The following is a 16064-nucleotide window of genomic DNA, read 5'->3' on the forward strand; positions in this document are numbered from 1 at the left end:
TTTTGCCAGGGTTTGTCTGTTTGTCTGTCCGTTAGTGTGCAACGTAACTCAAAAGTTATGGACAGATTTGGATGAAATTTTCAGGGTTTTGTTGGAAATGGGATAAGGAAGAAATGATTACATTTTGGGGTGATCGGGGGTGGGGGGGCCCACGGGGGGGCCACTGATCAGCCTTGGCGGAGGTCTGCGCTCTCCGAGTGCTTCTATTTGTGTTTTAATGGGCAGGTTCTGTGTGTAACACAAGTGGACACGATGGTTACATGCAAAACTGGAATGAGACTGTAGATCAGGCATGCCCAAAGTCCGGCCCTGGGCCAATCACGGCCCGCGGTCAGATTTTATACGGCCCACAGCTTCGGTTTTAGAATGTATTTTATGGCCCGCTTGGACTGTTGAACCGAGTACATGAATCGTAAAAGGTTCTAAATGCAGTTTCCTCCTTTCACCTCATGGTGCAGCACCACTCTAACTCTATCTGGCTCTGTGACTTTGCCGTGAACCCTTTTCGCTAATTTGTAACCATGGCGCCAGTAAATAAAAAAACGAAGTTGACAGTGAGGGCCGCCGCTTCCAGGAAGATGGGAATTACAATTTTTTTTCACTGAAAATCGAGGCGATTGTGTTTGCCTAATTTGTCAAGAGACTGTTGCCTTGTTTAAGGAATTCAATGTAAAAGAGACATGAGCAGACAAAACGTGCTAACGCATACGACAAGCTAGCAGGGAGTGAGCGCTCCGAAAAAGTGAAGCAAATTCAAGCTCCTTTAAACTCACAACAGTGACTCTTCATGTGAACCTGAGTTCAATGAATTCACCACCAGGGCAGGCTACCAAGTTGCCAGGTTAGTTGCCTATAACTGCTGGTGTTATGTACTTGTAGATGTGACACAAAATATTACTTTCTGAATAATTTTGTGAAAGACAAGAGTAAGAGTCATATGTTTTCATCTTAAATGTTAATAGACTTTGCATTACTGAGTAATATATGAGTAATCATTACTCATAGTCATGTTTAAAATGAATGTGGGGTTAAGAATTTTATCAACTTCTGGACGTTTAAGATACTCCACACAGTTTGTTCTATGTTATCTGACTCCAGATATGAAAGGAAGGCAGAAATGTTTTTTTTTTTTTAATTTGTTCACACCTGAGTGGCTCAGATTTGGTTACATTGCCATTTGAAAAAATGATATTGTGACAATGAAAATAAAATTGTTGTAGAACAGCGCTTTTATATGTAATTTTTACTGTTTAAAAAATGTCTGAAGGGACCACTGGCCCCTGGCAATCTCCACATTATCAGATCTGGCCCTCTTTAAAAAAAAGTTTGGACACCCCTGCTGTAGATTCATGAAACACCTGCATGTCTGGATTAGAAAAACCACAAGGATTGACAAATTTAACACAGTGTCTTTATTTATAGCGGAATATAAGACCATTTCAAGCCATGTTTTCCAGATCAAATGCACAGACACCAAGGTAGCTTTTCATGTCCCAGTTTTGGTCCTATTTTTGGCCCAAATATTTTGTAAAAAAATTAATCAATTTTGTGATGGCTCAGAGCAAGAGTATAATATTTTTTTGCATTTATCTGAGGTCATCTTTAGGTACATCCTGGGGGGAAATATGTCTATATTTCTCTTTAATTATTGGGTCTAAAAAAGCTGGTAAAGTGCCAGGTACCAAAATGAGCCCAGTTTTATAGAAGTAGCCATTTGGAATTGTGACCAGTAGGTCAATTTTCTATATGGAAACTGATCCACCCCTTAGAATTTTGACCCCTTATATGAATTTGTACTGTATGTTAATACAGTTTTTAAAAAATTGTTATTAGTGATACAGTTAAAAGATAATAAACGTAAAAAGCAACTAAACAATACAGATTGTTTAGGGGCGATAGGGAAAGGGTGAACACAAGTCTTTCTACTGTCAGTTTGTCCACATACCAATGTACGATAACACCTCAATTAAGTGTCATCTGTAACAGGAAACTACCTTCGCTGCAAAAGTTTTTTTTTCCGGTTCATATTAAAGGTTGTCATAGATTAGTATGATTGTAATTGAGCTCATTCATAGACGATGCATTGAAGGGCTGAAAGACTAGTAGAGCATATCCATTGAAATCACTTGACATGGAATGTACGTACTTCCTCAGTCAGAAGTGACTAGAGAAACATACAGCAACCCAAGTGTATTTAGTAGTGAGACTATGAGACTGGGAGTAAATAAACTGTTATCCATTTCATTTAAAGGGAGTTGGACACAAAGGTGAACCTTATAACTTACCTAAGGACCACAGACTGCATATACATTTTGGATGAACCATCTGTGAGTCACTTACTGGTTTGTGAATTGCAAGGTTGAACTCAAGATGTGCAGCGTAGCCACTGGCATTTTCGTGTTTTGGGAAACACGTAGGTGACATTGGACAAGTAAAACTGGAACACACTGAAACTCCAACCACACAGACTAACACTGTCATATTAAACACCATCATCACTTTCAGCAACCTAGAGTTGTGCTTAATGTGTCAAGGTCAGAAAATCTATAAACACAGCAAACATGACTACATGAGCTAATTAGCAGGCTAGCCGACATTCCATGTGATTCAATACAAATAAATGCTAACATCATCTAATACAGCTGTGTAACACCAGTTACAGGTACAGACAGAAAAGGCTTTTTATTTATTTTTTGCAAAGGTTCAGATTGTATGTTTGAGTAATTTTTTGCATTTTCACGAAAACCAATGAGTCCAAATTTACAATGTGGTTTAAAATAGTTACAATATGATTTTCTCACCAAATGATGTAACCCTATCAGCCATGCTCACCACTGCCTCTGCAAGGCTGCACATTTCTCAGTTGTCTTCATTACAGTGTATGTTCTGTTGAATGTGTTTCCTTTTTGATAAGGTATTCTACATGTACAGCAAATGGAATGGCTGATGTTTGTTTTTAGCCAAGGGCAAAATATCTCTACCCATATCAGATCGAAAATATAGATAAAAGCATGTGGTTCATTTGGTTGGTTTTTCTGATATGTGTTCTTTCATGTAATGATGTGATTGATTTGCATGAATATGTATATATAAAAATATCGTTAGCCTCATAACATCATTGCCTAACTCATACACTATATGGACAAAAGTATTCAGACATATTGAATTTAGGTGTTTCTTTCCTAACAGGGGTCTGGGATACAAAACAATAATAACAAATGTCATAATTAGTTTTCCTATTGATTATTAATATTGATGTTTATATGTCAAATCAGCATGAACAGGACATCTTACAGCTGTAGACATGATGTGTCCCATTATTTTTGTCAATATAATTTAGAAATATCAATATGTCCTTAAAGTTTAATGGAAGATTTTTCTTCCTAAGTGAAGTTTGAAGAAAGTAGATAGTTAGTTGTAGTAGAAAATTATGATTTACAGTCAGAACACGAAAAATATTTAGGTAGGACATTTAAAATCATAGTCATGGATAAAAAAAATTAATGCAAAAAAAAAAAAAAAAAAAAAAAAATCCATGTTGAGAGAAATTAAGTGAAAACCATTTCTGAGGCATTTTGTAAGCAAAAACAGCAATTTAATCCAAACTAACCAAAGCAATGAAATGATATTTATCACAATATAAAACTATATTATAACATTTTTCATTATTGTTTTGTATCCCAGACCTTTTAGAAAAGAAACACCTGAATTCAACAAGTCCCAATCCTTTTGTCCATGACAGTTATGCTATGAGGCTAACAATATGTTTGTGCTTGTTACTCTAATTAACCCTGCATCAGAATTGGCAGATTCAGATAACGTACACACGATATGCAGTTCAGATATACAGGGGTTGGACAAAATAATGGAAACACCTTCACCTCAAGACGATAATGCCCCAATCCATACAGCTAGAATTGTTAAAGAATGGCATGAGGAACATTCAATGAAGTTGAGCATCTCGTATGGCCGGCACAGTCCCCAGACCTCAACATTATTGAGCATTTATGGTCCGTTTTAGAGATTCAAGTAAGACGTCGATTTCCACCGCCATCGTCTCTAAAAGAGTTGGAGGGTATTCTAACTGAAGAATGGCTTAAAATTCCTTTGGAAACAATTCACAAGTTGTATGAATCCATACCTCGGAGAATTGAGGCTGTAATTGCCGCAAAAGGCGGACCTACACCATATTAAATTATATTTTGTTGATTTTTTAAGGTGTTTCCATTATTTTGTCCAACCCCTGTACATGACTTTTTGTGAACCAGAGCAGTTAGTGCTTTTGCAGGTTGACCACTGAAGACAGATTCCTCAGCACAGGCAAATGTTGTACTGGACTCACCTTACTGAACATTTGTGGAGAAACATATCAAGCAGTCAGCTCCTATTGAGTCAATAGATTTTTCAGCAGCCACGGCTACGCTTGTCAGCTTTAGCTGATTGTCTGACATATTTCCTCGGTGTCTCTTGGCTCATCTAGTGTTGTCAGTTCTCCAGACATGGCTGTTGAAGCTCTGCCCCCGGACATTTAGCTAATTCCCTGTACAGCCTGCCTCTTTTTCCTCTCTTACCTGGACTCAGGCCAGTTCTGTCAGTCCTGATGTCTCCATTGCCCACAGTGGTTCTGTCGATCTGACTTTGGACTTGGAGCTTTAGATTTTCTTCTTCTCTGTGTCCCTTCACTTCCCTCCTAGGTCTCTGACCTCTCTTTATTCCCCCCCTCTCCTCTCCCCATTCAATCTTTTCCTCTTTCATCCTACCCTATTTTGCCACTCAACCCCTCTTGCACAACCTTCCTCCCCCTCTGTGAACTTCTGAAGCACTCCCAGAGGTGCTGCAGCCCAACAGCCAGCGCTGCCATATCAGACGGTGTCAGACATATGGAGCATTTCTGTTTCCCCCAAAAGCTTTGTGCCTTCACCTCCTCTGTAACAACAATACATAACTGATAAAGACATTAAAGAGTGAAGGTAAATCTGACATAAAAACAGTCAATAAGGCAACTTAGACAGAGGAGGTTTTTATAAAATTGAATTCAGTCAAATTCGCCCTCTCTGTATTCTCGCTCTGAGTATCGGGCTTGATGCAAATCGATAAAGTAATTTTCCCCCAGACTTGTCGTAATTAACAATCTGCCATGTGCACTCAGGGGAGCTGCGGCATTTGAATAGAAGCGACTTCCAGCTGCTACCGAGATGACTCTGATTTAAGGAGTTTAAGACAGGAAGGCAAAAGGAGCTCAGTGTGAGTAAGCATTTAACATGATTCACACATTCTTTAGCAGCGCCTAAAGCAGTGTTTTTCAACCTTGGGGTCGGGACCCCATGTGGGGTCGCCTGGAATTCAAATGGGGTCACCTGAAATTTCCAGTAATTGATAAAAATAAAAACTTACTAATAAAAAATATATGGTGAGTTGAGAGAGACAATCACAACACATAAAAGACATGACAAACTCTGAAGCTGAAACTGAAGCACTGTGGTACTGTTTATCTTTCAAATGTTCATTGTGGTCAGTTTAAGATGCTGCAGCTCTTTCATAATTCATAGTAGGGCTGCACAATTAATTGATTTTCAATCTAAATCGGATTTTTAATTAGGACGATTTTTAAAAAAAGGAAATCGTCAAATCGATTTCATCTCTTATATGCCTCCCAGCCGCACGGCCCGCGGGCTCCCGTAGGCTCTTCCTCCTATCTGTGACAGCACTCTTTCACAGAAGTCTGTGTAATGACCGGACTTTAAATCTGTTAATGAGCTCGCAGTAGTGATACCAATATAAGCCATGGCTTCACGCACAGATCCTGCAATCGAAATATAACAGTATGGGGATCACACATCTTACGTTGTAAGATATATAGAAATAATAACAACAGTATAAAAGTATATATATATATATATATATATATATATATATATATATACATACATACATACATACATATATATATATATATATATATATATATATATATATATATATAATTTATTTATTTCTCTTACCTGCTAATTTTTTCATTCACAAATGTTAAGTTCTGTAACACAAAACCAAATATTATTTATTTCTGAAAGATGTTGAACTTTACCACTCTGTACCATTGTATGCATCAAAAGATAATTACTGTCTATAAGCTTCACTCAAATATCTGAAATATAAGTAACTTGAAAATAAATTTAAAAAATTGTATTTTTGTGGTGACACATGGACATGGCCTTTTAAACAACTCACAAATGTTCAAACTCATGAATAATAATATTTACAAAATAATAATTGAATAATCATCTCTATAATCAACAGATTGCATACATTTTCAAATTGTTTAGATATAATTTTTGGCGTCAAATTCTAAGTATAGTGTAAAATGAACAATCGATAAAATTGGTTTTTCACTTTTTTTCTACAAGTGGTATTTTAAAAAGGGTAACAGTTCCATAAAATAGGGATCTTTAGCTAAAAAATTAGCCTATTTGATAAATGATGTGTGCAAATTTACGTTTTCATGTTGTTTACCTTCGCTTGATCAGTAAAAGCTCCTCTATCGTCAGCATGTTTGTTATTAATGACTCTCTTCGTCTCGAAAAACTCTTTTCGTAGTATTCAGCCAATACAGGGTGGGGAAGCAAAATTTACAATGAACATTTAGTTGTTTTTTTTCTCAGCAGGCACTACGTCAGTTGTTTTGAAACCAAACATATATTGATGTCATAATCATACCTAACACTATTATCCATACCTTTTCAGAAACTTTTGCCCATATGAGTAATCAGGAAAGCAAACGTCAAAGAGTGTGTGATTTGCTGAATGCACTCGTCACTCCAAAGGAGATTTCAAAAATAGTTGGAGTGTCCATAAAGACTGTTTATAATGGAAAGAAGAGAATGACTATGAGCAAAACTATTACGAGAAAGTCTGGAAGATACTATTAAAGAAGAATGGAGAAGTTGTCACCCGAATATTTGAGGAACACTGCGCAAGTTTCAGGAAGCGTGAAGGCAGTTATTGAGAAAAGGAGGACACATAGAATAAAACATTTTCTATTATGAAAATTTTCTTGTGGCAAATAATTCATGACTTTCAATAAACTAATTGGTCATACACTGTCTTTCAATCCCTGCCTCAAATATTGTAAATTTTGCTTCCCCACCCTGTATGTTAACCCTTTCATACATAGTGGTCACTAGGCGCTTCTCGGACAGTTCTTCTCCAGCTGTTCTCTATATTCATGGGTTTGGTTGTTTTAGTTCCATATCAGCCGACACAGTGGACGCTGATGCATCTTCTCATACACTGACATTCAGACCATTACTGTAACTTTGTTGTTCTTGACAAACCTGATCTGCACTAACATGTTTAAGTGTAAATCAAGTTGTTTTTTTTTTTTTTTTTTTTCATATCTCCATGAAGTGAGTAATAACTGCTATTAGAGTATGTTGAAATGTAAGCATTAGCAGCATTAAAAATATTTTTATTTCATAGTTTTCACACAGTATATCACTTTCTGTTATTGAGTTTTAAATACATGTTTTGTTGCTTCAGAAATTAAATGCTTGATGCCCTACTTAGTGGACAATTTTGTATTTCCATAAAAAATAGGTTCTTAAAAAAAATTCAGTTGTGTTGTTTTTTTTTTTGTTTGTTTTTTTTTCATGCCTAAAGAGGAATCAAAATACTGAAGAAAAGAATATTGATTAAGGTTCTCATAATTCATGCATGAAAGGGTTAATGAAGAGCGGCGCCCTCTGTTGGATTGATTAAGGAACACTCATTCCAAAACAATGGATGCATCCAAGTATGAAGGCAGTGATGCTTGACAATGTTAGAAATGGACGCACCTGTTTATATTATGTTTATATACATGTTTACATAAAGCGAACATAAATGAGCCTTTACATGTATGGTAGATACGGTAAACGCTAATGCCAGTGATTATGTTCCCTGTGGTTTGGCTCTTTTTGTTCGAAGACTTTATCCCTTTATGAAACAATTAAGCAAAGAGCATGACCTGAAACTCCTCATTGAGTTTCTAAAGGATCTCATTTATTAGACTCATGTTGTCTGGGAGGAGAAATGCCACAGACATTTGTTATTAGCATTAGTGAGCTCATAACGCAAGGGCATCCGGTACATTTAAATCACACTTCATATGTTTGGACAGTTATACTAACATTAATTAACTTTTCATATAATTATAAAGGAGGGTCACAATTTGATTTTTAGTGACCTCACACTGTATTGATGTGTGTGTCATTTCAAGCATTTATTTTCCAATGCATAATGACAGAGGACTGTTTATGACATTAAATGTTCAATTTACAGCTGGAGCAAGGTTTATTAAAGGTATGGGAGACTTTCGTGACCAATTTTTCATCAAATCTGTAAAACCTCAGTCATAGCCTAAGTATCATGAATCTGTAAGTCTTTCTGTGATTACTCACCTGAATCTCTTGCATTACGGTGAACAATTTCAAAGTGCCATTCACCATAAACAGACCATGTGTTTACAAACAGAGTCGGGAGGTAACTCGGGCATCTTCGGAATTTTGTCGCAGCGTGCGTTGTGGGAAGTGAAGGCTCCACTGTCAGGCGGCGGCGCGAGCATATGATATTATTTGGATGAAACAAACACGACGCGAAACGGCGGAAACGGCTGGAGGAATATGCATAGAGCAGGACTGTCAAACTCATTTTAGTTCAGGGGCCACAATCAGCTAAATTTGATCTGAAGTGGGCCGAACCAGTAAAATAACTAGAAGCACTCGGAGAGCGCAGACCTCCGCCAAGGCTGATCAGTGGCCCCCCCCGTGGGCCCCCCCACCCCGATCACCACCAAAATTTAATCATTTCTTCCTTATCCCATTTCCAACAAACCCTGAAAATTTCATCCAAATCTGTCCAGAACTTTTTGAGTTATGTTGCACACTAACGGACAGACAACAGACAGACAACAACAAACAAACAACAACAAACAAACAAACCCTGGCAAAAACATAACCTCCTTGGCGGAGGTAATAACATAAAAATATATAAATAATGTCAACTCCAAATTTTTCTCTATGTTTTAGAGCGAAAAAAGTAAATTTACATTATGAAAAGGTTTACATTTACAAACTATCCTTTCAAAAGATGTGAATGACATGAACAAACTGAAAAAATAAATGTAATTTTAACAATATTATGCCTCAGTTTATCATTTACACACGTACATTATAACTTACAGATCACAGTGGATCTACAAATACACAAAACATTTAATAACAGGTAGAATCTAGTTAAAATTGCATTTACTTCTCTTAAGACATTCCAGGTTTTTCACATTTTTTTACGACATTATACTTTGTTTTAGTGTAAATATATGAAAATATTTACATTTACAAAGAGAAAAATTTGGAGTTGTCATTATTTATATGTTATTATGATTGTATTTTACTGGTCCGGCCCACTTGAGATTGAATTGGTCTGAACTAAAAGGATTTTTGGGGCGACACGGTGGTGCAGTGGTTAGCACTCGTGCCTCACAGCGAGAAGGTCCTTGGTTCGATTCCAACACCAGTCGACGGGGGTGGGACCTTTCTGTGTGGAGTTTGCATGTTCTCCCCGTGTCTGCGTGGGTTCTCTCCGGTACTCCGGCTTCCTCCCACCATCCAAAGACATGCACTGATAGGTTAATGGTTAATCTAAATTGCCCATAGGTGTGAATGTGAGAGTGATTGTTTGTCTCTATATGTTCAGCCCTGCGATGAACTGGTGAAATGTCCAGGGTGTACCCCGCCTTCACCCCTATGTAGCTGGAATAGGCTCCAAGCGACCCCTGTGACCCTAGTGAGGATAAAGCGGGTTCAGATAATGAATGAATTCATGAATGAATGAATAAAAGGATTGTTCATTTCTTAGTGTAATTTTTGCATTTCACAAATTCATCCCAAGGGCCAAACTAGACCCTTTGGCGGGCCAGATTTGGCCCCCGGGCTGCATGTTTGACACCTGTGGCATAGAGGGAAGGGAGGTCCTGCCGTTTCTGCACCATGTCTTTAACAGCTGCCACTGTCAGACAGCAGCGCGAACCGGCACTTCCCACAGTGCATGTTGCGACAAAATTCTGAAGATGCCCGAGTTACCTCCCGGCTCTGTTTGTAAACACATGGTTTGTTTATGGTGGATGGCACTTTGAAATTGTTCACCGTAATGCAAGAGATTCAGGTGAGTAATCACAGAAAGACTTACAGATTCGTAATACTGAGGATATGACTGAGGTTTTACAGATTTGATGAAAAATTGGTCACGAAAGTCTCCCGCACCTTTAAATGGTGGCATGTTCACTGTAAGCCCAGAATTTGTATTTACTAAAATGCTTTAATTACAATGCAGTTAAATGATTTAAGTTTTATGATGTTACTATAAAATGTTAAGTATATTCTACTAATTTGTAGAGATAGCTGAAAGTACGAAAAAGTTTAAGTTGAATGGAATTAAATCACTAAGTTTTAGTCATGACCACATCTTTTTAGCTTCGCATTGCATTGTGGGTATTGGGCATGTTGTTGAAATTGTGTTATTTTTATGTGTAGGGGTTCAGCGGGGTTGTGGTGTTAGTGTTAATTTGGATTTAATGTGTGTATGGCAGTGTTTATTGGCCTTTTTGTGTTTGTTTTTGTATTTTTGTAGAGCTGCACCATGAGTCAGAGTCATAGGAAGAACAATGGCTTTACTGTTCATCTAAAACTAGTTGTACAAGATAATTTCAAATGTGTTGTCAAATTAAAAGCACTTTCTATAGTGGCAAAAACATTGAGCTAACTTCCATTCGCGCTATAATGTGTTAAGATGAGTAATTACATAACTGCTTTAGTCAGAAATATGATTGTGAGTTTGATTATCTTAAAAAAGTTGTGTAATCAATGATAAATTAATCTGGCTGCAATTGGGAAAATTACTCAGTGTAACCTAAAATGCCGAGTTGAATGGCTGGATAGTGGGGTTGATTTTACAACAGATTTAAAGTACAAATAACTTGTCTTTTAGTGTTTTCTACTTAATAGTTTAAGTTCAATACTTTTAGCATTAAAGTTAAACCTACTTAAACCAATTGATTGGTCGATCATTGCTCAAATAATTTAAGTGCAATCACTTGCCTCATATTTTTTGTGTAAACTCTACTTATCCGGGCTTACAGTGTTTGCTTTGTTCCCATACTTGCCTTCATGCAGGAAGGTTTGACCAATGTTGTTACCACTCTCAAATAAGGGTATATAAAGTGTTTGTTCATCTGATATATTCTATGAATGACAGGTTTCCAACAGATGATCCAGACTGGTCTCTACCCAAGCTCTTTTTTTTCCTTTTTGACCCTCAGCTGTCTCACACAACCTTGATGTTTTTTTTCTTGTAGTTGTGTTTTCACTGACACATTTTATCTTTATAGTATTTTGGGGTACAGCATTGCGAAAAGTTGATGGTAGTCAGTTGATTTTTGATGTTAAGTTACTCTACAGCGGTACCTTGACTTACAAGATTAGTTCATTCCATGACTAAGCTCGTAACTCAATTTGCTTGTATATCAATCAGTTTTCCCCATTGAAATTAATTGAAATGCTATTAATCCGTTCCAGCCACATAAGTTGAAATACATCGAGATAATGTCTAGCGTATCCAAAACTTATTGCTTTGAACCTATGTGTAACTTATATTGAACTTATCTTCAACGTACAGTACAGGCCAAAAGTTTGGACACACCTTCTCATTCTTCGCATTTTCTTTATTTTCATGACTATTTACATTGTAGATTCTCACTGAAGGCATCAAAACTATGAATGAACACGTGGAATTATGTACTTAACAAAAAAGTGTGAAATAACTGAAAACATCTCTTATATTCTAGTTTCTTCAAAGTAGCCACCCTTAGCTCTGATGACTGCCTTGCACACCCTTGGCATTCTCTTGATGAGCATCAAGAGGTAGTCACCTGAAATGGTTTTCACTTCATAGCTGTGCCTTGTCAGGGTTACTTAGTGGAATTTCTTGCCTTATTGATGGGTTGGGACCATCAGTTGTGTTGTGCAGAAGTCAGGTTGATGCACAGCTGACAGCCCTATTGGACAACTGTTAGAATGCATATTATGGCGAGAACCAATCAGCTAAGTAAAGACAAACGAGTGGCCATCATTACTTTAAGAAACGAAGGTCAGTCAGTCTAGAAAATTTCAAAAACTTTGAATGTGTCCCCAAGTGCAGTCGCAAAAACCATCAAGCGCTACAACGAAACTGGCTCACATGAGGACCCGCCCCAGGAAAGGAAGACCAAGAGTCACCTCTGATGCTGAAGATAAGTTCATCTGAGTCACCAGCCTCAAATCGCAAATTAACAGCAGCTCAGATTAGAGACCAGATGAATACCACACAGAGCTCTAGCAGCAGACACATCTCTACAACAACTGTTAAGAGGAGACTGCGTGAATCAGGCCTTCATGGTCAAATAGCTGCTAGGAAACCACTGCTCAGGAGAGACAACAACAGAAAGATTTATTTGGGCCAAGAAACCCAAGGAATGGACATTAGACCATGGAAATCTGTGCTTTGGTCTGATGAGTCCAAATTTGAGATCTTTGGATCCAACCGCCGTGTCTTTGTGCGACGCAGAAAAGGTGAACGGATGGATGCTACATGCCTGGTTCCCACCGTGAAGCATGGAGGGGGAGGTGTGATGGTGTGGGGGTGCTTTGCTGGTGACGCTGTTGGGGATTTATTCAAGATTAAAGGCAACCTGAATCAGCATGGCTACCACAGCATCCTGAAGTGACATGCCATTCCATCCGGTTTGCGTTTAGTTGGACCATCATTTATGTTTCAACAGGACAATGACCCCAAACACACCTCCAGCTGTGTGAGGGATATTTGACCAAGAAGAGAGTGATGGAGTGCTGCGCCAGATGACCTGGCCTCCACAGTCACCGGACCTGAACCCAATCGAGATGGTTTGGGGTGAGCTGGACCGCAGAGTGAAGGCAAAAGGGCCAACAAGTGCTAAGCATCTCTGGGAACTTCTTCAAGACTGTTAGGAAACCATTTCAGGTGACTACCTCTTGATGCTCATCAAGAGAATGGCAAGAGTGTGCAAGGCAGTCATCAGAGCTAAGGGTGGCTACTTTGAAGAAACTAGAATATAAGAGATGTTTTCAGTTATTTCACACTTTTTTGTTAAGTACATAATTCCACCGTGTTCATTCATAGTTTTGATGCCTTCAGTGAGAATCTACAATGTAAATAGTCATGAAATAAAGAAAATGCAAAGAATGAGAAGGTGTGTCCAAACTTTTGGCCTGTACTGTATATTGACATATGTAGACGTATTTGACATGTTCTGGATGACTTCTTTTCACTATATGGGAATACAGCTTGTGTTGGACAAGGTTGGTGGTGTTTTTGAAATGTGATAGGTCTGCAAGATGACAAGCTTAATTCGCACCTCTCTGCAATAGCAGGAAGATCCATCACGTCAAACCAAATGCTTCCTTTTCCCTCAGCCATGTCAACACACTGTGTGAAGAAGTATATGAAAAGTGGACAGATTTGTGAATGTATCTAGTATCTAACACAGAAGTAAATGTCAAAGTTTAAATCAAGAACAGTCTTCAGATAGTGATAGAAAAAAAAAAAAAAAAAGATAAATAAAAAAAAACTGGAAATACACCAATAACAAAAACAAAATACACACAAAAAACAAAATAAAAGTGGAAATACACAACACTAAAAACTAGAAATACACAAAAATAAATAAACTGGAAATACACTAATAAACAAACAAACCAGGAATACACACACAAAATAAAATAAATAAAAATGGAAGTACACAAAAAATAAATAAAACTGGAAATACACAGAAAACTAAATAAAACAGGAAATACACAAAAACTAAATAAAACTGGAAATACACAAAAAACTAAATAAAACAGGAAATACAACAAACAAAATAAAACTGCAAATGCACAAAAAACTAAATAAAACAGGAAATACACAAAAAACTAAATAAAACTGTAAATACACCAAAAAAACAAAAAAAACAAAAACAAAACAAAAACAAACAAAAAACCCAAAAAAAATTAGAAACATGCCCCCCAAAATTTTAATGAAGCAAGAAATACACCAAAAACACTAAATAAACTGGAGACACACTAAAAAACAAATAAAAGAGGAAACACCAAAAAACCCCAAAAAAAAACCAAATTAAACTGGAAGTACAACAAAAAGCAGAACAAAACAAAAATGCACATACACACACACACACACACACACACACACACACACACACACAAAAACTAACAAAATGAAACTGGAAACCACCCCCCCCCCCCAAAAGAGTTGGTCCTGATAATATTCATGACAAAACAAGTAAAAATTTTAAAAAATAAAATTTTCCTGTTGTTTGAAAATCATTTCAGCATTCATTCACCAGTAAAACCCATGGTCCTACCAATGTCCCTATCGTCATGTAGAGATCGTTTTGTTAACCCAAGTAAGAAAAACCACTGCGTGACATAATTAATTGTTGTGAATTAATTTTTTCTGCAAATTCTCTTAAAACAGTGTGATAATGCCACAGTCACACATCCATGTTAACACTGACATAAATCAAACCGTATGAATTTGCTGGTGACATTAACAGCTGAACATTGGGGAGTCTCTGAAGACAGTTTTGGCACCCTGTTGTCTAAATGCCGTTTCAGAACCTTTTCCACTGCACTATCAGTAGTTTTCCATGGAGGAACAGTCATGAACATAAAAACACAATCAAAGACAGTTTGCAATGTGCAGGTTTTGGAATTAATGAAGAGAACGTTTGTTGACGTGTAATCAGTGTAATTATGCTGAAGGCTGCAAAGTGAATCCTAATTACTGACAGCATATCTTTTCCAGATGATCACCTTCATTTCCTGACAAATTTCTCTTTTTACAGACTCATTATTCCAGAAAGACAGTTCTGCATTGATGAGGAACAAATAGCCGGTGAGCACATTCGTACTATTAACCACGTGGCGAATGCACACAGAGTACTTAATGTGCATTAAATATGCTCTTCGCTTGAAAATACACTGAACTGAATCCAGGTACAAACCATTATCCTTGATTTGGCTCATTAAATCCATGCCAATCACTGCGGAGGAGATGGGGATCAGAAACAGGAGGCAGGATTTTGAAGCTTTAAGGCTTCAGCTCTGCACAGAAAGACGTTGAAATACTTTGTAAATTCACTGCAGGTCCACTAAATAACTGGATATGAGATGATGTGTGAAATGGAGGTTTCCACAGCTGCTGTAAAAGTGGAAAGTCTGGGTAATCAGTCAAAATTATGACAGTAGTGAACTGCATGCATTTTTTTTTCTCTCTGTGAAATGAACTGACCACAAAAACCTGCACACGCACACACACACACACACACACACACACACACACACACACACAAAAGGTATGACTCTAAGGCAATGTTCAGACAGCAGGTCTTAATGCACAATTCAGATTTTTTGTTGAAATCAGATTTTTTTATGTGCTTTTTCATATTACACATTAAATGCGACTTCTATCAGTTTTGAGTATGAACTGAATGCGATCCTGAAGTGACCTGCATGTGCAAAAAAGAGGTCCTGATGTAATACGTGACCAGGCAAGCATGCACCGTGTTTAAGGAAGTTCATATGTTTTTCCCAACACAGAATTGTGACATTTGTCACATTTCAATGACGTAAAGGTCGGATAAATGCAACCTGGCCATTCAGACTGAAGTCGCATTGCAAAATATCAGATACGTATCAGATTTAGGACACAAAATTTTCGGTTCAGTACGTTTTCGGTTTTGAAAGCCACAGTTAGTTTTTTTTTTTTTTTTAGTTCGGTACGGGAAGAAAGAAACCCCCTCAAAATGTCTTTAATGCATTTATGAATTTTTTTTTAACATTTTTCCCAAAATTTTTGGAGACAATAGAATACAGAAAACAGGAATAATATAATTCTGCTGCAATAAATCAAATAGAAAATAAAATAAATAAAATATTACTAAATGTATTTTAAACATTAAT

The 16064-nt window shown here is 37.2% G+C and overlaps 1 long non-coding RNA gene across 1 annotated transcript; it reads right to left on the reverse strand.

Annotated features, from left to right (window-relative positions):
• Positions 1-11569: 11569 nt before the first annotated feature.
• On the reverse strand, positions 11570-13373 carry LOC115414675 (uncharacterized). The gene is made up of 3 exons (XR_003934695.1): positions 13320-13373; positions 12868-12873; positions 11570-11693 (listed from the first exon to the last, which is right to left on the reverse strand). It is a non-coding gene; the product is annotated as an uncharacterized LOC115414675 (long non-coding RNA).
• Positions 13374-16064: the final 2691 nt, after the last annotated feature.

Source organism: Sphaeramia orbicularis, chromosome 24, assembly GCF_902148855.1.
Source record: "Sphaeramia orbicularis chromosome 24, fSphaOr1.1, whole genome shotgun sequence".
Classification (NCBI taxonomy): Eukaryota; Metazoa; Chordata; class Actinopteri; order Kurtiformes; family Apogonidae; genus Sphaeramia; species Sphaeramia orbicularis.